Source organism: Papaver somniferum, chromosome 1 (genome assembly GCF_003573695.1).
Source record: "Papaver somniferum cultivar HN1 chromosome 1, ASM357369v1, whole genome shotgun sequence".
Taxonomy (NCBI): Eukaryota; Viridiplantae; Streptophyta; class Magnoliopsida; order Ranunculales; family Papaveraceae; genus Papaver; species Papaver somniferum.
Genome location: NC_039358.1, coordinates 212432055 through 212452844, shown reverse-complemented (window position 1 = coordinate 212452844; position 20790 = coordinate 212432055). Strand labels below are relative to the sequence as shown.

Sequence of the window (20790 nt, the reverse complement as noted above, 5' to 3'; positions counted from 1 at the left end):
TATGAAACCGTAAATGCGCGTGCAATAGCACGTGAAAAATTATACACCGGCACAATTACCATTTATATGAAAACAATTTACAACAGCACCCCATCACCGCGGTAAGTTCCTTCTTTTAATCCAGCGGTTGAATCACTGGTTACCGGTGTCCAGCAATATAAAATGATTTCCGGCAATAAAACCAAAACCTGAGATACCCGGATTCCCCTATGGCCTCCTGTCAGTACAAAAAAGGCAGCAGCAATCCAAATTTCCTTACAACTAGACTCTTCTTATTCTTAGCCACAGAGAAGATATCAGAAAAACCACCAAGAATTTGAAAGCGAAACACATCCCTTCATTGCTTAAAGATCTTTCCTAACTTAAAATCCCATATCTGCAAGCAGGGAGAGAAGTTAGTCGACTCATTCAAAGCACATACTGGCTGATGTCTCCGAAAGATGGTAAAAGCACCATTCCAGAATGGAAAAATCAGCTAAACTTCCAACAAAAATAACCTTCACATTGGAGCATGCCACAAAATACAGAAACACAACAAGCTGAGAACAACAGTAAAATTCAAAATTCTTGCACAGAACCATAGACTTCCGTAGTGTCTATCTCTATTACGATAAATTCACAGCTCTAATGCACTTGTGAAATGCAAGTCCCTAGTATCAATTAATCTCAAGTTATATATCAAGTACACCACTAAATTCACTTGGTTACTCTACCTCCTAGTTTAGCTCTATAACTGAAACATCGACTTCCTTCAAATTTTTCCACCATGAACTTAAATTCCAATCAACTAAATGAAACCCGCTACTCATCTCCAAAAAATGGTCAAAACTCAGTACTTCACAACACAACTCAGAATCCAAAACAGAACCCAGTACTTACGAAACTCTTGTGGACAAAAGATGACCCAGTGAAGTTATTGGTTAAAAGAGAGAATTTGAACTATTTTTAGGAAGGAATTCTGAGCGAATATGAATTCCCTGTGAATATGACATCCGTCAACAGACAAAAATAAATAGGCAAACCTAAATGACATTACTAACCAATCAACCAACTAGAAATATACAATACGAAGCTAAAGCAATTTTGGTCAGGCCATTCTAAGTTAGGCAGAAAAGGAGGAAAGAAATCAAAAGTAAGAAATTGATGTGACATACGTACCAAGGTAATTTGCTTGCCATAAAAGCATGAATAGCTGCACTTGAGTCTGGCGAAATAAAAACCAGCTTCAACTCCCAACTATAGGCCTACTCCAAAGTAAACACCAGATGAATTTCAGCTATGAAGAAGTTAGTAGCACAGCCAAAACCCAGCTACAGCTCTTAACACAAGACCAAAGTGATTTCTGGCAAAATAAAGCCATCGCAGCAAATGACAAGAAAGCCTTTAACTTGAAGATCCCAAGTACACTGAATTTCTCTCACAAGTTTAATTATCCTGCTCGTTATCCCAAAGAATTGCAGAATTTGAACCATAAAGCTCAAACCACCTGTCAATACCAGACTCCTCAAAAACAACTCTATCTCCAGTCTCCACCATTGTACAAAAACCCAAATTTCCTTAACAACCCACAGAGAAGATTTCAGAAAAACCACCAAGAGTTTGAAAGTGAAATACATTACATGGCCATCTCTAAACATCCTTACCAAAACTTTAGACTCCAGTTTGACATCAGTACCACAAAATCTCAAAGATTTTCCATATTACCCATTATTGCTGGAAGAGAAATTGCACCAGCTACAGAGAAATTGCACTTAGAGTCTAATGCCGGGACTAACTCATCACTTCGTTCCAAGCTGTTGGTGAGAGTAAGACCAGAGCAATCCACTTCCACCTTATTCATTAACCAAACATCGTGCCATAATGCAATCTGAGTTCCATCTCTTACTACCCATCTTAGTCTTCTTTAAGATCACTCAAACCCACTTTTGCCAAGACCAAATTCACAACTCTACGAGTACATGCATTAAGCAAAATAACAAATGCCCCACATTTAAATTTACATTTTCAAGTTCATAAACATAACTCATCAGAAACCCCAATACCCATTTTCTCAGTGAAATCAAGTACTGTCAGTTTTGAAGATGCAATTCTTCAAACCAATAAATCCCAAAAAAGAAATGAAACCCTTTACCAATCCAACCAAAATTATTAAAACTAAAGCTTTAAAATCCCTAAAACATCATCCACCAAAAACCATTCAAAAGCCCTAATTACATGCTTCAAAACCCCCAAATTAGATAAACTCCTAAAATGAAATTTATTGTTTCAAATAACAAACTGAAACACCACATCTAAGTGGGTATGATTACTTACCCATTCTGACGAACACTCTCCTCCTCGCCTTCTTCAACTCCAACACTCTCTCATTGGAGAAGACGGAAGTAAAGAAAGTCTTATTTTTATCTTCCTGACACGTGTCAGCACACTGTAAAAGATTAAAAAAATAACTGGTGACATAGTAAATAATCCCTCCCGCCACAGTTAGTTATAAAACTGAGATGAGAAGTGAAGTGGAATTCTGTTATCGAACAATCCTCTCTTCTTCCAACAATCCTCTCTTCTTCTTATAACAACAGGAGAGTCAAAAGATCACAAAAAAAAGGAATCTTGAAAACTGATTACAAGTAAAAATCGTATCTTGAAAACTTAGAGTGATACTGCCATTAAAGACTCTAAAGCAAAATTCTGTTTCTTGAAAATAAAACAGAGTGTGATTAAAGAATGGATGATGAGAATGATCACAATCAACAACCCAATGAGAATAATGGAGAAGAAAATGCTGGTTTACATGGTGGTGAGGGTAACAACGAGGTTCTTGATTTGCAAGATGATCAACAGGGACATGTTGATGGTGCTCATATACGTGATCAACAAGGTAATTATCACAATCAGGCTTTTATAAATGGAGAAAAAGATAATCCTGTAGTAGTCCCCGTAGATGGTATTGATGGTATTGAAGTTTTTATATCTGATGAAGATACATCAAATCCTCTAGTTTTTAATGGCAACGGTGATGATGGTGCTGGTTTCATTGCAGCTTTTGATGAAAATCAAGATCATTATAATCTGTATAATAGTAATCAGGTGTTTTATGATGTTATTGATCAAGAACCTGCTGGGTTATTTTTTGATAATTTTGAAGATGAGAATGGAGATTTTAGTAGTACTACTCATCAACAGGGTCACCATGATGATTCTAATCATCCTCCTGATCAAAGTAATGATGCTGGTACTGTTATTAATGGTGGTAATGAAAACAATGGAGGAAGTCCTCTAGTAGAACAAATTCAAGAAGCAGCTGGGCCGTTAAATCAAGGTATTGGTCATGAAGATGGAGGAAATATGGGAGGTCATCTTGCTGGTTTAGGCAACAATAATAATAATGATGAAGCTGATAATAATGTTGCTGAAGCTAATGATAATGGAGGTAATCATAATGTTGCTGAAGCTAATGATAATGGAGGTAATCAAATTCTTCCTGTACCAATGAGAATAGGACCAATAATACTAGTAAACAACAATCAGCTAATAACAGATTGGACCCTATGGTTTGATCGCAGTCTAACTGTGTTGCAGTTGAAAGAGGTGATTCGACATATGACTGGTTTTGGACTTCCTAATCTAACTTTGTGGGTGTATGCGAATCATGCCTTTTCGGTTCAGCTGATGAACAATGCGACAGTTGGTGATCATGTTCACACCATGGATGATATTGTATTACTAACAGTGGATCCAGCAGATCCAATAGCTGCTGAGCTGCAACATTTTGCTCTCCCAAAATCTGTCCACGATCCAGTGTTCCGTTTCTTTAACCGAATCTATGAATTGGGAGGAACAAACCTAGTATGGCTAGGTGTAAAGGTGCTGACGATTTCCGATGTATCACCCCATCAATCTAGACTGAATTTGATTACATATGCAGCATTGGTCGAATATTTGAGAGAAGATGAGGCTAACATCATCCTACAGAGAAACAATATTGATGTTCCGGTACTTGACAAGACAGGAGTTGTATCCTTTATGAGGTTTGCCATGGTGGGTAATGGACAGTTGGTTTTAAGAGGCCGTGGCTGGAACAGATTTGTAAGGAAGTTCAATCTTCAACCGCAAAGAATTCTAATGTTCTGGTGTTTTAGATTACCAGCCCAAGATCAAGAGGACAGGCTATGCTTCGCAATTAATGAGAATGCCGCTGAAGATTAAGAAGACTGCACATGTTTTTTTCACATTGTAAGCTGTAAAACAAGAACTTCGCTTTTATTTCTAGACCATATCTTAGATGGCTGTACTTACTTTTCGAAGGGAATCTGTATATGCCACAGAGTTTGATTCATATTATATCGTAGCCTTATAAATTTTGTTTTCCGTCTGCGGGAATCGAACCCACGACCATGAGGCGCAACACCACACGCTCTACCACTGAGCTAAGACGGTAAGTAGTACCATTAACAGAACACTCCAGAACGATATGCCTATAGATTGTCTAAAATCATGTAATCATGCGATGTGAACCACTATCTGAGAAACTAACGGATAGAATGGACTTACAGATAGGCTCTTGTTTAGTGTGTTCTGCAGTTACGCCCAATGGAACTGTTTGATCATCCGCGGTTCAGCTAGAGGAGACAAAAACAATGGTTAGATTAGCAATTGTAATGAAATAAAATTAAAGAATCTAATATGCATTCTAGTACTGGTACCCGAATATGATTTCCATCAAGCGGAGAATATTAATCTTTTCCCACAGCTTCTTCTCATTTTGTACCAGTGCAGGTTGAGCGCTCAAAGCAGCCTTGTGAACAACATAGAGTTCTTGATATCAAACTAAATCACCAGAGTTCAAGGCCTGAAGGATATAGTATAGCTTTTCCACCTTAGTCCTCAAAAGACTGTTTATCTGGAATTATAGAGAAATGACGAAGAGTTCAATTAGCAAACAGTACATGGAGTACAGACAATAAGATGCAAATTCGAATAAGTAGTTTACAATTTCATAACTTTGAAAAACAAACTCGATGGAAAGGTCCTGATGCCTAATGCTGAAACAAGCTTTATGTACTCTGAGCAAATTCGTCAAAATTTAGCCATAAACAACTAAGATATGAAACCACTAAATATTCTCCACAAAGTTCAGTTCTGTTTGTCACTTCAAGAAAATTGTAACTTAGTTAGGTTCACAAAACAAGTCCAAGTGTCCAATAGACTGATTGCAACTCACTGAAGAAAGAAAAATCAAAAATGAGAAATGCACCCTAAAGCTACTTCAATATGTAATCAATACATCCTTAAAACCTACTTCACTTATGAACTTCATATCTTCGAGATCAGACACACATGCAACTTATACACTCCCCTGCATCCCTTATTCTTACTTACAAACACATACAGGCGGCAATCCCATGCTCAATCATACATCTCGTCATTAGCATAAGACTCGAATTGCATGTAGACAGACACAGAGTTACTGGCAACATGAGTGTCAACAACATAGATAAGTAACAAAATAATTAACACAGTATTTGTCACCAAGCCACAGTGGTTAAAATAGTTAAACACTCTGGCGTAGTTGGACTTACTATTGGGTGTGCAAGCAGCTCCCAAAATTATATATGTTATCACCAAGCAAGGGACCAATGGATAAGTCGAATGCTAGGTCCTGAAGAACATAGATTCAAACATTAGCAGGTATAGACCACTCACGCTTTTACGTGTAACATTACGAAAAACACTTGAGAGATTCAAAGAAACTAGTTTCTAAAAAATCAAATATGAAGGAACAGCCTAAATTCAATTCTGCAACCAATAATACATATATTTACACCCCAAACTATTTAGCAAGCCCCCAACGGCATTAAGCTTTAATAATTACCTCTACTACATATCAACTTTCTCATCCAGCAATTACTTTACTCTAATTTTCATGTTCACAAAACATAGGATAAGAAAGATATGAGAAAGAAACTAAAAGATGTCTAGTAACTACCAATCTGATTCAGCATCCAAAATGACAAATCATATTCCAAACTTTTTTTCTAACCTCAGCTATTTAACTAGCATCTACCGAAGTGCCATCTAAGAACATGATGAATTCAGCTATATTAAGGGGAATCCAGGGCCCATGCCTTTACGTAAAGACTGATTAAAACAAGTGTATAGCTTATGAAATACTTTTATTGGCATACCAGCTTGAATGTTTCACAGAGGGTCTCCACTGGAGTATATGTGTTCCATAAAGAAGACCACTGTTATAATACTCAGCAAATACCTGACCTGACTTCTGATACTGAGACGAAATCCAGTAGTTGCTTGCATAAAGAGAGAGATCTATATCTGTGATGCTGTCAAGTATGGTCTTCCTGTCATCGAAAAGATTCTTGCACTCTATTTGCTCTCCCATCTCGAGTCTGAAGGCAGCAATCTGCATTTCTATATAGAGAATGGGTTCCTCTATGCGTGTTTCTCTGGTTGCACGCAGCTTCTCAAAATTCCCTCAAGATAACAAATGATAGCTTCTTTTTCTGCATACTGTCGAGACACTATAACAGCAAAATGGACAAGCTTGAGAAGATTGATCTTAGTCTCGAACTCAGTGATGAAATTGTGATACAAATTTATTAAAATATCACCCGCCTGGAAAAGGGAAAGAGATAAGAAAGCAATAGAAATAATTGTTGACTACAGAAAACATCCATATAATGCTGAAAGCGAGCACAGGGTGTAACTGAGGGCGTAAATAAAGTAACAAGTATCTAATCCATAATTTCCCAAAATTCGGCATAGAGGAAAGTCTCATACATCGAAGAAGAAAATAATCATAAACACCAATGGTCATACAGGTTCGGGTTATGATAGGATGAAGAAGTAACCCGATAGGATGAAGAAGTATTGAAGTACTAACCACCTTTCCTTCTTCTGAGCACATACAAGCTGTCAACCCAAGATAATATGGCACCGATGGATGCTACAACCAAATTGATTCTGTGAAGTAACTCCCACCATCATACAAGAAGTAATTTTGTTAGATTGGCAATGTAATGATCAAAAATAAAGAATCCAATATGAATTCTAGCACTGGTACCTACCTGAAAATGATTTCCATCAAGCAACGAATGTTAATCTTTTCCAGCAGCTTGTTCTTGTTTTGTACTAATGCAGGTTGAGCGCTCACAGCTGCCTTGTGAACAACACAGAGTTCTTGATATCGAACTAAATCACCAGAGTTGATAGCCTGAAGGAGATAGTATAGCCACTCCACCTTAGTCCCCAAAAGACTTTTTATCTGGAATTATAGAGAAACGGTGAAACTTTCATTTAGCGAACATTACATGGAGTACAGATTACAAGATGCAACTGATCAGTAAGTAATATTTACAATTTCAGAATATTTTTGAAAAAGAAACTTGATGGAAAAATCATGATGCCTAATTATAAGTTCAATTTTATGACAGGCTTTACAGAAACAAGCTTTAGCATTCTGAGCAAATTCGTCAAATTATAGCTGTATAGAAATTATATGAAATGGAACACTGAAATCTGTAAGTTGTCCACAAAAATTCACTTGCTTTTGTCATTTTAAGAACCAACATTCAGTAAAGGATCATGAGTATAGCTTATGCTCATAAGCCTTGTATAGACTGGTTACAATCCACCAAAGAGAGAAAATGAAACACGCACCCTAAAGCTACATGAATAGGTAGGCCATACATGCTTAAGAGTTAAGACCTACTTCACTTATGAACTTTATATATTCGAGATCAGACATAAACACAACTTATATAGTCCTCTAGAGCCCTTGTTTTTAACTAAAATAACACAAACTGACGGCAATCCATGCTCGACAATCTTACACCTCTTCAATAACCAGAATTTCACGTAAAGACGCACCGAGATTTAATGGAAACAAGAGTGCAAAAGACATTAATAATTGGTCAATAAAATTCAAACAGAAAAGAATATGCTTCACCAAAATATGCCAATTCACTGATATATACAGCGACACGAGACAGCAACATCACAAGTTGCAGTTAACACAGTATTTTCTCAAAGCTACACGGGTTCAAATAGTTAAATTAAATACTCTGATATATATGGACTTACTATTGGGTGTGCAAGCAGCTCCCCGAAATTATATATGTTATCACCAAGCAAGAGCAGGGATAGATCGTTCACGCTCTTAACATGTAACATAAAAAAAATACTTACAGATTTAAAGAAACTAGTATCTAGAGGATCAAATATGGGGGAACAGCTTATATAGCCTAGACTTGATTCGGCCAACCATTTATAAGCACATATTTACTTATACTGTTATATACGAAGTATGCTCCTCTTGAATTACCAATGATCTAATACTGCATTTTGCTATTGTTACATTGGAAAAGTAACAAGTCATCAGACATAACGAAAGGATGTGCATTCACAGAAACCTCAGGAAACTGAACAAGTGTAACCATCCAAGGCCGTTAATAATTACCTCTACTGCATCAAGTTTCTCCTCGAACAATTACTATACTAATGCTTTCATGTTCAAAGAACTATAGGAATAAGGAAGACATGAAAACGAAAGTAAAAGATGTCTAGATAATACGAATGTAGTTCCGCATTCAAAATGATAAATCAAATTCCGGACTTTCTTTTTAACTTCAGCTATTTCGGTAGATACCATAGTGTCTCTAACAACATCATAAATTCAGCTACATTATAGGAACTCAGGGTCCATGGTTTTATGTAAATACCAATCAAAACAAGTTTATAGCTCATAATACATACCAGCTTGAATGTCTCACAGGGACTCCACGGGAGTGTATGCTAAATAAGGAGGCTCACTGTTACAAAACTCAGCAAATTCCTGACGAGACTTATGATACTGAGACGAAACCCAGTAATTGCTTGCATAAACAGAAGGTAGTTTTCTCATCATCCAAATGATTCTTGCACTCCTTTTGCTCTCCTTTCTCAAGTCTGAAGGCAGCAATCTGCATCTTTATATAGAGAATGGGTTCCTCTATACGTCCTCAAGATAACCAATGGTAGCTTCTTTTTCTGAATACTACCGAGACACTATAACAGAAAAATGGGCAAGCTTGAGAAGATTGATCTTAATCTTGAATTCCGTGATGAAATTGTGATACAACTGTATTAAAGTATCACCCACCTGGTAAGAAAGCGAAGGAATTCAAGCCATGATCGTATACTACAGAAAACAACATCCATTTAGTGCAATATACTGAAAGTGAGGCTTCAAGTGTGCACAAGGTGTAACGAGGGAACATATAAAAGTTACAACTATCTAATCCATTCCTCAAAATTTTGGCACAAGAGAAGACTAATACATTGAGGAAAACAAAATCAATAAACACAAATGGTTATATATAGGTTTCAGTTTTGATAGTTCTTGGTGCAAGCATGCGGGTGGGGATCACACTTGGTTTGCCGTATATGTATATCGGTGCTCGTACTTCTAGGTTAACTTGTGGATGGTTTTCGTGTCAACAGCTTCTTGAAGTGTACCTTGTTCAGCTTGGTCCTACCATTCAAATAAGAAACTGTCAACAACTAGTCTGAACCAAGGGGTAACTTTACTTCACCTGCATCAGCTTTCTTCACTAGATCTTTCAGTTCTTCACAATTTACATACTTAACATCCGCAACGGCGCAACTTCGTCAAGGTTTGAATGCCTTTTCACATGTCGGACTATTATATTAACAAGGAGTCAGATGTCAGAACTAAGCTGCTGCTGCGTGAACCACATACAGACTAGCGTACTGTAACAAGGTCATTTACACAAACAGGAGTTAGTAAACTTCTTGCTCTTGTTTATGACCAATTTAGAGAGAGGCCTATTTTCTCTCTTCTATGCAGTGACAAGGATCTACTTGTTTTGAGTTCTCTAATTTGAAATGCATATCTCTAAATAACAGCACAGAGAAAAACATCAAAGTCAGTGATTCTTACATTCTTGCTCCCCCCACTTGCCATCTGATGTTGCCTTATACAGAATTCGAACTAGAGACAGGCAATCTTCAGCAGGAATACCCAATTCTTCTGACAGCTTCCTTTGCCCAGCATTACAAACACCTGCCAAAGAAACAGAAACCAAAATTAAGGAAATGAGCCCTTAAATTGAAAGTAGGAAATTACTTTAACACAAGAAACATACCCTCGATTTCATGACAATGGCTGCAACAGGTATTCGTCCAAACCAAGGGGAAGGTTACCTTAGTAGACCGTTACTGGCCAAGTAATAAGAGACTTATGTCAATTATAAGCATGCAAATTCACTAAAGAACAATCAATTAACAACTGATTTCATCAGATAAACCTGATTTTTCTCATTTTGTGTCAGATTCTCCGAAATTTTTAAAAATAAAAAAATAAGATTGAAAACTTACTCATCTTCGAATATTAAGACGTCTCTGAACAGCATCCATAGAAGAATCGGAGACATGAGCCATCGTACTATTAACAGCAAATGATGATGATGAGAAGGCACGGAAAATACTACGATTGGAAATGAAGTGGTTTTAATAAGAGGAGGAGAAGAAGAAGAGAAACTGATTTGCAATTAGTCTGGTGGTGGTGGTGAAGATTACTGTACTGATTGCTGCAGACATTTATGATTAGGGTTCTCAAATTTGTCTATTTTATGATTTTGGATCTTAATAATCTTCTAAAATTGGGGCTTTAATCTCATAGGTGGTGGACGACTTTGGAGCATTCACTGTGTGAACTTGGTTTGGCTCACGTGTTTAGCCCAAATTCTACTCATTTTTGAAACGATTTTCTTGGGCACCCCTCATTTTTGGGAGAGGACCATGGTTACTTAGGCCACTTCCCTAAGGGGTGTTCTAAAATTATAGAAATGACTCACTTATTTTTTATCTTTGTTTAAATTATGACTAATATAATAACATATCCCTTCTAAATCTAATAACCTAATTAATATTCTCATTCACAAACACAAAAACATAATCTTTTTACTAATCTATTTTCCTTTTAACTCTTTCTTTATCTTCTTGTTTTTTCTTCCATTATTATAATCGTTTTAAACCTCGAATTTCGAAATTGTATATTTAAGTTACTTTCCGACTAACTTATGTCTTCTTTATACATCTGTGGTTGGTAAAAATTGAAGTTGCACAGAGAAGGTTGGTTAGGAATTTTGTGAAATTTTTCTGTCGAACTAGCCGAACCTGATGGAAATGAAGAACAGTTCGGCTATTTCGCAAAAAAGATAATTTCTAGAAAAACTTTTTTTCCTAGCTAAACTTTTTATTTTCTCACCGAACTTTGAGTTCGATTACGTCGCAATTTTTTGTATTAACCAAACTTTTCTCTGAAAACCTATATATGAAGTTCGGTTACATCTCAATTTTTTCTCCTAACCGAACTTTTCTCTGAAAGAGAAAACTCCATTAAAGCTGAGTTTGGCTACTTGTGTTTTCAGAAACATTACTCGAACTACACTTGCAGATGAGTTTGGCTACCTGATCTTCAGATGTCGTAGCCGAACTTTATTGCATAGCTGAAATTAGTTTATAAAATTTTCATTTTTTCAAAAGTTTTGTCCAACTCAAGCAACATTAGCTAAATTTGAAGTATACCTATATATCCAAAAACCTCATTTCGAAATGAACCATCAAGTGTTGGCCTTAGCCTAGTTCAGGTGTAATCTGTTTCACTTTGCTCTTTTTGTTCTCTACAGACTTTATTCCCTTGCTTGTTCAAGCTATCTAGCAATAGGAATGCTACTGTTGTAGACTTGATTACCGATTCAAATGGTTGGAATCTAAACTCAAAATAAATCTAAAAGAATCTGAGCTTGGCTTCATTATTCAACTTTTAGATCTAATTGGAGCTCCTAGTGATCATATTACAGATGGTTCAGATGAAAGGTTTGGCTCAATGGGAAGACTTTTCAATAGCTCAGGCGTATGATTCCTTTGATTTCGAAGGTTTGGGCTCTCTCCTTTACAAGTAGGTTTGGAACTCTCTTATTCCAATGAAAGTGTCTTTTTTAGTTTGGTTACTTTGTTTTAAAGGTGCACCAACTAGGGATTTTCTCTACAGAGATGGAAAGGTGCAATCTCCACTTTATTTATTTTGTGTAACTGAACAAGAAAAAAAATTGCATTTGCTACTTCACTGCAAGCTTAATAGTCTAATTTGGAATTACTTCTTTGATAGTCTTAGTTTAAATTGGGATTCTCATGAATCTGTCAAAACAACAATTTGGAATTGGAGAACTAATAAAGAAAAATCCACAAAACGGGAGATTTGGACTCTGTTACCTTTTTCGATTTGGTGGATTATCTGGCAAGAAAGAAATAATAGATGCTTTGCCAATAATTTTAGGAATAATAAGCAACTTATCGTGGCAGTGAAGTATATTCATACCTTTTTGATGGTTTCTCTCTTTTGACATTAATATGTAATTGGGATGTTTTTATGAAATGTCTTTGACAACTTTTGATCTTTTGTTGTAACTAGATCACCTTGAGTGACCGTTCTTTTTTAATACTCCCTCCGCCCCACTATTAGTTGACCTAGTAGTGCAATTTAAAAACACCTACGTAACGAATATAAACACGAGTATCAAATGATATAAATTCAAATACTAATGAGAAAAAAATCTAAAAATAAATCGGTCAATTAATAGTGGAACGGAGGGAGTATATGTTGCCCTTTCAAGTCAAAAAAACAAAACGATCATTATTTGCCTTTGCTTCTTGTAATGTTTTTGAGGTGGGAATCTTACACGGCCTTTGTTTTTGCTTGTTATTGGTGATGAACTCATCATTAAGCAACTAGAAAATCCTTTTGCTACACCAACAAAACGAACTAAAAACAATTCGAAATACCATGAGCTTGTATATAAGATACATACAAAAAGACCCATGATAGCCAAAAAATAAATAAATAAAATCTGAATTACTAAAGAAAAAGGAAAAAAAAAAACTGTGGATTTAGCGTCGGAAGATGAGATGGATACAGTTCGTAGAGGTAGTAAGAAGAGGGTTCCAAGGATTGTTGACGGAGTTTTAAAACTTGTTTGCGTGGAGAAACTTATGGTATTTGATTTATTTTTTTTTGGAAGGGGAAGTTTATATTGAAAAGAAAAAATATTTACAAAGATGAAGGGGGAAGCCATATTACAACATCACAAATGCAACACGGCTTCCCACTTAAACGAAATTTAATTGATAGCTACCCCTTTAAAAACATCACTTTCACAAAGCCAAAGACCAATAGACTGCTTAATCTGTAAAATCACTTGATCCACGTAGCTCTCCCACCAAATACTCTTTTGTGTCTCTCATTCCACAAATGCCACTGCACAACATAAATCGCCTTCTACCAAATTTCTCTGCCTCTTCCTTTCAAATTGTTCATTTTCCAAGCTTCAAAATTTCCTTTGACAAAAAAATTCTAAAAGCCTTTAAAAAGTGGGACCAAACCTCAAAAGAAAAAGCACACAACACAAAAATGTGATCTGTAGTTTCCTCTTCTTTCTTGCAAAATGGGCGTTTATCATTCAATCCCTCTATGCTTAAGCATTGAGAAAGTTGGTATTTGATTTGGTCAAGGGTAAAAAATCTTTCTTTTTTCTATATCCTTTGTTGGCCAGGATAATCTTAGTCCCTTTGCAGATATTCTAAGATGTTGACATATTGTCATGATAGGCCTTATTGAAGAGGATTTTTGTTAAAGGGAAAGCTAAAACATTTAGGGTGAAAGCTGACCTCCGGTCAAATGTGTTTGGCCTTGACCAATTAGGGTGCAAATATAAATTCGTTTTAGAACTCATCCCTAACGATAATCCTTCCCTGTTATCATCCCAAAACGACTGTAGTGATGGATCAATGATGGTTGAAATTTACGTTTTGATACTTGGATTTTTTTTATTTATTTTTTTGTGGAAATTGAACTATTGTCCCTCCTTTTGATGGGACTTCACAAATATACCTAACAGACTTTATAAATGTCCTTAATGGCATAATTGAAATTTTATCAAAAAAAGTTATTTTCATGGATTCCATTTTTAACCTTTATGTATTATATATTCAATTTCACACCCTTCCTTCTTTACTTCTCAGCAAAACACGAACACAACATCTTCATCTCGTCGCCATCACCATCTTCATCCCTGTCTCCACCACCATCTTCATCGTTGCCATCACCACCACCATCTTGATCGCCTCCACTACAACCAGCACCACCACCTCTGTTACCTCCGCCACCGCTATCAACAGATCTATTAAGGTCAATATGTTCTGTTGCTGTTAAATTTAAACTGAGAGATTAAAGAACGAAAGGTGAAATTAGGGTTTTTAAGATAAAATTAAGATTGGGATCAAGTTAGATTATCAAAGAATCATCATCATTTCGAGTTCCTCCACCAAAACCAGCACCATCACCTCCGTTACCTCCGCAACCGCTGTCAACAAATCTGTTAAGGTTAATATGTTCTGCTGTTGTGAAATCTAAACTAAGAGATTGAAGAGCGGAATGTGAAATTACGGTTCCTAAGATGAAATTAATATTGAGATCGAGTTAGATTAGCAAAGAAGATGAAGTTCCTGTTTGATTTGGGTCACAGTTGGTGATGGGAACTATTGGTGTTATTTTAATGGAGGTTTGAATCTGTATTCGAGATCGATTTCAATATGTTGATGGTGTTCCAGGTATAGCAATTGTGCTTTCAGTAACCTACTTACTTCAGTTTTTATTGGATCAACTACTGTTGTTGATCCCGTTTATTGGATCAACTTCTATTGTTGACCCAATTTTTATTGGATCAACTACTGTTGTTGATCCCCTAAATGGGATTAACTACTGTTGTTGACGCCTTTTTTTAGGTTGGTGGTAATGACAGTATTATACTTGTTTTGTGTTGGATGTTTTTGATGGTGGTGGAAGGTATAGTTGTAGTGGAGGTTGTTTGTGTTTTGCGGCAGTGGTGGTGGATGTTAGGGAAGTGATAAATGTTGCTTTGAATGGTGTTTATGTTTTAATGGGATTAATTGTTGTTGTTGATCCATTTTATGGGATCAACTCCTGTTGTTGATCCAATTTTTTATGGGATCAACTATGGTTGTTAATCCATCTATGGGATCAACTCATGTTGTTGACCCAATTTTTTGTGGGATCAACTACTGTTGTTGATCCTTTCAACTCATATTGTTGACAATATTTCCTTGGATAAGTATAATCATGCTTGTAGTTTAAATCACGCTTTGTATTTTAAATCATGTAAATTTCTTCCAATGTTGAACTTGTGGTGCAATGGTACCATGACTGACTCCATGTCAGATGATGCGTGTTCGACTCACGCCAAGTTCACTCTATTTACATGGATCAACTTTCATTGTTGATACAATTTAGTGGATCAACTACCATTGTTGATCCACTAAATTGGATCAACAATGAAAGTGGATCCATGTAAATAGAGTGAACTTGGCGTGAGTCGAACACGCATCATTTGATCCACTAAATTGGATCAACTTTTACTGTTGATCTTTTTTTTTTGAATCAACTATCGTTGTTGATCCCCTAAACTGGATCAACTTCTACTGTTGGTTCTATTTTTATTTGGATCAACTATTGTTGTTGATACAAAAATATCTTAACCAGTGGTGGCGCCGGTGACACTGACGGAAGTGGTGGTGGCGGCGGCGACGGACTAGTGGTGGCGGCGGCGACGGACTAGTGGTGGTGGCGGCGACGGACTAGTGGTGGTGGAGGACTGTTGGTGGTGTAATGGTGGTGGTGAAGGAGTGGTGGTGGAATATTAGTGGTGGTGGCTGATGTGATTTTTTATGTTGTTGTAGATAGTGGTAAAAGGTTGTCGTTCACTCAGACTTGTGAAGATTTGTTTTAGACTTAAATTAAAATAAAAACTCAAATAAAATCGGTTTCAAGATTGTAGAGAAAACTGAGACTCAGGATTCCACCATTAACCAATTATCAGTGATTCAATCTAATTAATATTCATGCAATTCTTTTCACTTTAAAGTGATTCTAATATGTTGTAAAGATAGATTTTCAAAGTAACAATTGTATATCCGAAGCATAGAACATCAAGAATCCTAGGCTAAGCATGCTCTATCAAAATGAATCACAACTGCTCAATTATTAATCCTTAAAACTATTTTTATTCAAGGCACAAAATCATATAAAAAATTGCAAAAAAAAATTAAAAATAGAAATTACCACATAATAATTGGAAAAACGACTTCCCCCGTCGCCTCAGCAATGGGGTTTAGCTCCTCACATTATTCACGTGCTCAGAATAGGTGTTCATAGCTCAGAAGAGTGAAAAAACCAAGGGAAAACTAATGAAGCAGCGGGTTTGTAACAGATATAATTGTTACAGAACCAACTGTTACAGAGATGAGTGTTACAGAGAAGACCCTAACAGAAATAATTGTTGCAAAACTGTTACAGTTCGAAAGAAAAGGTGACGGTTCTGTTCTTCTTCTACCTCTCGACTGCTGTTGATGGAACTCGTCTCTGCAGCTCTCGTTTTTACTCCGCAACTACCCCTCGACCCCTTTTTTTTTTGCCTGTGACTCGTACTAACCCTTTTATACAGCACAGGGTAATTAAATCCCGAGAATCTCTATCTTTTCTTCGACCAAAAGCTACGGGAAAATATTTCATTTCTTTTGTTTCACGCGACTTTTGTTTCAACTGAAACTCTTCGTATGGGATAGAGTTGAATCTAACAGGAAATATCTTCTCTATAACCTTCCAAAATAATCAAAACAAGTTGTGGTTCAGGTTCAGGCTCTATGACAGGGTCTAGATAAAATATTTTCATGTGTTGCACCTCCTCATAAATAAGATCCGAAATATCAGGTTCTAAGGTCTGGAAAAATCTAGAAGCACATAATAATAACCTGAATAACTGAGGATCCTTTAAGTCAATCAGATTTGACTTACACAGCTGACCACAATGAGAGTGGTGGTCTTCCTTAAACAAATGTGTCGACCCTAATCTCCTAAAGTAATTTGGCTTAGTCTCAAAACTTAACAATTGACACATCTGGTCAAAAAATATTTGGTGGGAAAGCAAAGTCAATTTGGGTAACATACCCTGGGAAAACCACATCAACCAGAGGATGGGTTTCTAGCAACTGAACTTCCTTATGGACATCACTAGGTTCAGGAAAACGTGTATGAAGATAATCTTGTAAAATGGTTGAGGCACATATGTCAAGTCCCAAGTGAGGGACCTTTCTAAGAGTTAAAGCACATGGAGAATGATAATCACCCCCAAACTTAGAGTTTTTCGTGTCTCTAGGAAGACTAGTCACAATTTCCCTAATTTCAAGGTCATTAGATTCCTGAAAATGGTCAATTGATTCTTCTAAGTATGGTTCATCCTCACTCATCTCTACGAGTTCATTTTCTTTGTCTAAGACTAATGTTTCTAAATCGCTAAAATCTAAAACAGTATTCTCAGAATAAACTCGTTCCTCTAAACCATTGTTGGCTTCGTAATCATAAGGAAATACTACATCGTCTAAAACGGGAGCATCTCTAATCAAATCCTCGTCCTTTTGAATAGGTGAATAATCATTAAAATTATCGGGATTTGAACCAGAAATAACACTATCATCATAAAGTTCATTTGGAGTACTAAATTCCTGATCACTAATGTCGACTTCCTCATCAACACTATCCTCATCATAATCATCACTATAATAACATGAAAATGGTTGAACCTCATCTAAGCATGCAGTGTTACCAATTTTAACCTCGTCATTATGCAAATAACTATCCTCATTTTCAAGGGTATTGTTGGAAACACTAAGATTATTTCGAGTAGTACTGTTCTGAGCCTCTAACAAAAGCTTTTTAATCGACTCACATGACTTCCTTATGGTATCGTGACTCGACTCAGATGATTTCCTTATGGTATCGTGTATAGAAGGTTCACTCATAGGTGCATTTTTTTTATTCATTTATAACACAAACCTATTTGTATTCTCAGTTAATTGTTTGAGAGACTCTTCTAGAGGAAGAACAAGTTCATAAGGATCATAATAGGGACTAGTTTTCAACATTTTCATTATATTGTCTAAAGACGAGGAACTAGAACTATAATACTCTGTATTCTCTTGCTCGTATGATCGGTGCATGTGTGGATACTAATTAGGCTCACCATGGTATGAGCCATAAGTTTGATGTTCCCAACCACTATTCACACTACGGTCAAAGTAATTTCCATTTTGATAATCAGTCGGATATTTGTTGTATTGGCTATCATAATACCAGTTCGACATACTTTTGCAGGGGTGTGAGTTGTCACACAAAATAAAACCCACTGACAGGGGATTCTTGGGTGGATAGAGTCTTACCTCCCGTAGCAGACGGGCGATGAACCGTTGAAGTCGACTCAGGCCACCGACTCCGATGTCAGTGTACGAATCCGAGGGGCCGAGACAGTATCGTAACTGTCGTCCTTCCCTGCAAACAGTTTATTTAATTTTTAACCCTTCCTTAGAGTTTAAAATAATAAAGTCCAAGTCCAAAAATAAAGTCCAAAAATAAAAATGTCCAAAAAGGAAAAGAAAAATTACAAAAATAACACCCTATTTATAGTTTCTAAAAATAAAATAAAATAACTATATACCAAATCTTCTTCTTCACTCCTTTTGGATTCCCCTTTTCCTTCCTTCTTTGGTTTCGCTTTTCTTTTCAACACTTTCTATCTCTTTTTTTTCTTTAGCTCAGCTCCAAATCTAAAAGCAAACAAGAAATACCAAAACGCGTAAAAAAGAACAAAAAATAAACCTAAAACAAATCTAAATACAAGTCCGCGTCGGCGGCGCCAAAAATTGATGTGATTTTTTATGTTGTTGTAGATAGTGGTAAAAGGTTGTCGTTCACTCAGACTTGTGAAGATTTGTTTTAGACTTAAATTAAAATAAAAACTCAAATAAAATCGGTTTCAAGATTGTAGAGAAAACCGAGACTCGGGATTCCACCATTAACCAATTATCAGTGATTCAATCTAATTAATATTCATGCAATTATTTTCATTTTAAAGTGATTCTAATATGTTGCAAAGATAGATTTTCAAAGTAAAAATTGTATATCCGAAGCATAGAACATCAAGAACCCTAGGCTAAGCATGCTCTATCAAAATAAATCACAACTGCTCAATTATTTCCTCCGTTGCCTCAGCAATGGGGTTTAGCTCCTCATATTATTCACATGCTCAAAATAGGTGTTCATAGCTTAGAAGAGTGAAAAAAACAAGGGAGAACTAATGAAGCAGCGGGTTTGTAACAGATATAATTGTTACAGAACCAACTGTTACAGAGATGAGTGTTACAGTGAAGACCCTAACAGAAATAATTGTTGCAAAACTGTTACAGTTCGAAAGAAAAGGTGACGGTTCTGTTCTTCTTCTACCTCTCGACTGCTGTTGATGGAACTCGTCTCTGCAGCTCTCGTTTTTACTCCGCAACTACCCCGGACCCCTTTTTGTTTTTTCCTGTGACTCGTACTAACCCTTTTATACATCACAGGGTAATTAAATCCCGAGAATCTCTATCTTTTCTTCGACCAAAAGCTACGGGAAAATATTTCCTTTCTTTTGTTTCACGCGACTTCTGTTTCAACTGAAACTCTTCGTATGGGATAGAGTTGAATCTAACAGGGAATATCTTCTCTATAACCTTCCAAAATAATCAAAACAGGATCAAGATTATCTGCATGTTGCCGTAAATAGCTTTTCCCTCCCTGTTTAACAAAAACTCGAAAATACTTCCTTTTTAATCGAACCTGAAGCTATTACCATATCTGTTTAGTCTTTACAGGTATTTACCAATCCAAAGAAGCAATCGGATCTTCCCAAAACTCGAACAAATTCAATCCAGGGAGGTTCGCAATTTTATTTTACCTGAACCGAGAAGATCATGGACACAGCTCTTTTTTTTTCTCTAATCCGAGTCCATTACCAAGCCTGTTTAGATCTAACAGGCCAAAACAGTACAATCCAGCAAGAGAATCCCGTTAAAATCTCACCAGACTCGATCCAGGGAAGTTCACAGACGAGCATCCACTTTTCCCGCCAACTTCCAAATTTCAAAAGGTAGGGATGACCTCCCCTTATCCGGACCAGGGGTGCGATTAGAAAGTGGTAACCCCTTATCAACTGGGTGCCCGTTATCCAAAGTGAAAGGTCCGAGTAGCAAGTGTCCTCCAGAGGTGCCTTTAGCAACTTTTCGAGTCGATTTCTCCAAAAACGTTTATTGCCCAAAAATACCTACGAAGACATAAAAAGCCATAATAAATAGAAAATCGAGCTCTAACAATACATGTAATTGAGATCTAAATAGACACATAAATGCGTCTATCAGTAGCGGTTGCTAGGTGGTGGTTGTTGAACGGTGGTGGTGGAATGGTAATTGAATGTTGGTGGTGGTGGTGCTAGTGGTGGTGGTGAAGTGGTAGAGGAAGAAATTTGCTCCATTTTGAAATAAAGAAAAATATTATATGGGTGAGGGTATTAAGGTAATCTAATTTTAAATGGATAAAATTATTAAAAAGGTAGGAACATGTTTATTGTTGTATAAGGATATATTTATTGGGATTCAAAAGTAACGACATATAAATAATGTACTTTTTTTTTTTGGTTTATTGACAATTTTTTTCGTTGTTTTTTTCCTTCTTCGGATTATCTCTCTATATTCCTCTAATTCATTGAGAGAGATGGCAAGTGTTTTTCATCATTGTTTCATCTTACCTGTAAAATCTGATCTTACTTATTTATT

The 20790-nt window shown here is 36.4% G+C and overlaps 1 long non-coding RNA gene and 2 pseudogenes across 1 annotated transcript; all 3 read right to left on the bottom strand.

Annotated features, from left to right (window-relative positions):
• Positions 1-4489: 4489 nt before the first annotated feature.
• LOC113359729 lies at positions 4490-6816 on the bottom strand (annotated as a pseudogene).
• Positions 6817-6893: 77 nt separating this feature from the next.
• On the bottom strand, positions 6894-9593 carry LOC113359723 (annotated as a pseudogene).
• A 368-nt stretch (positions 9594-9961) lies between these two features.
• LOC113336301 lies at positions 9962-10593 on the bottom strand. The gene is made up of 3 exons (XR_003353681.1): positions 10393-10593; positions 10161-10233; positions 9962-10078 (listed from the first exon to the last, which is right to left on the bottom strand). It is a non-coding gene; the product is annotated as an uncharacterized LOC113336301 (long non-coding RNA).
• Positions 10594-20790: the final 10197 nt, after the last annotated feature.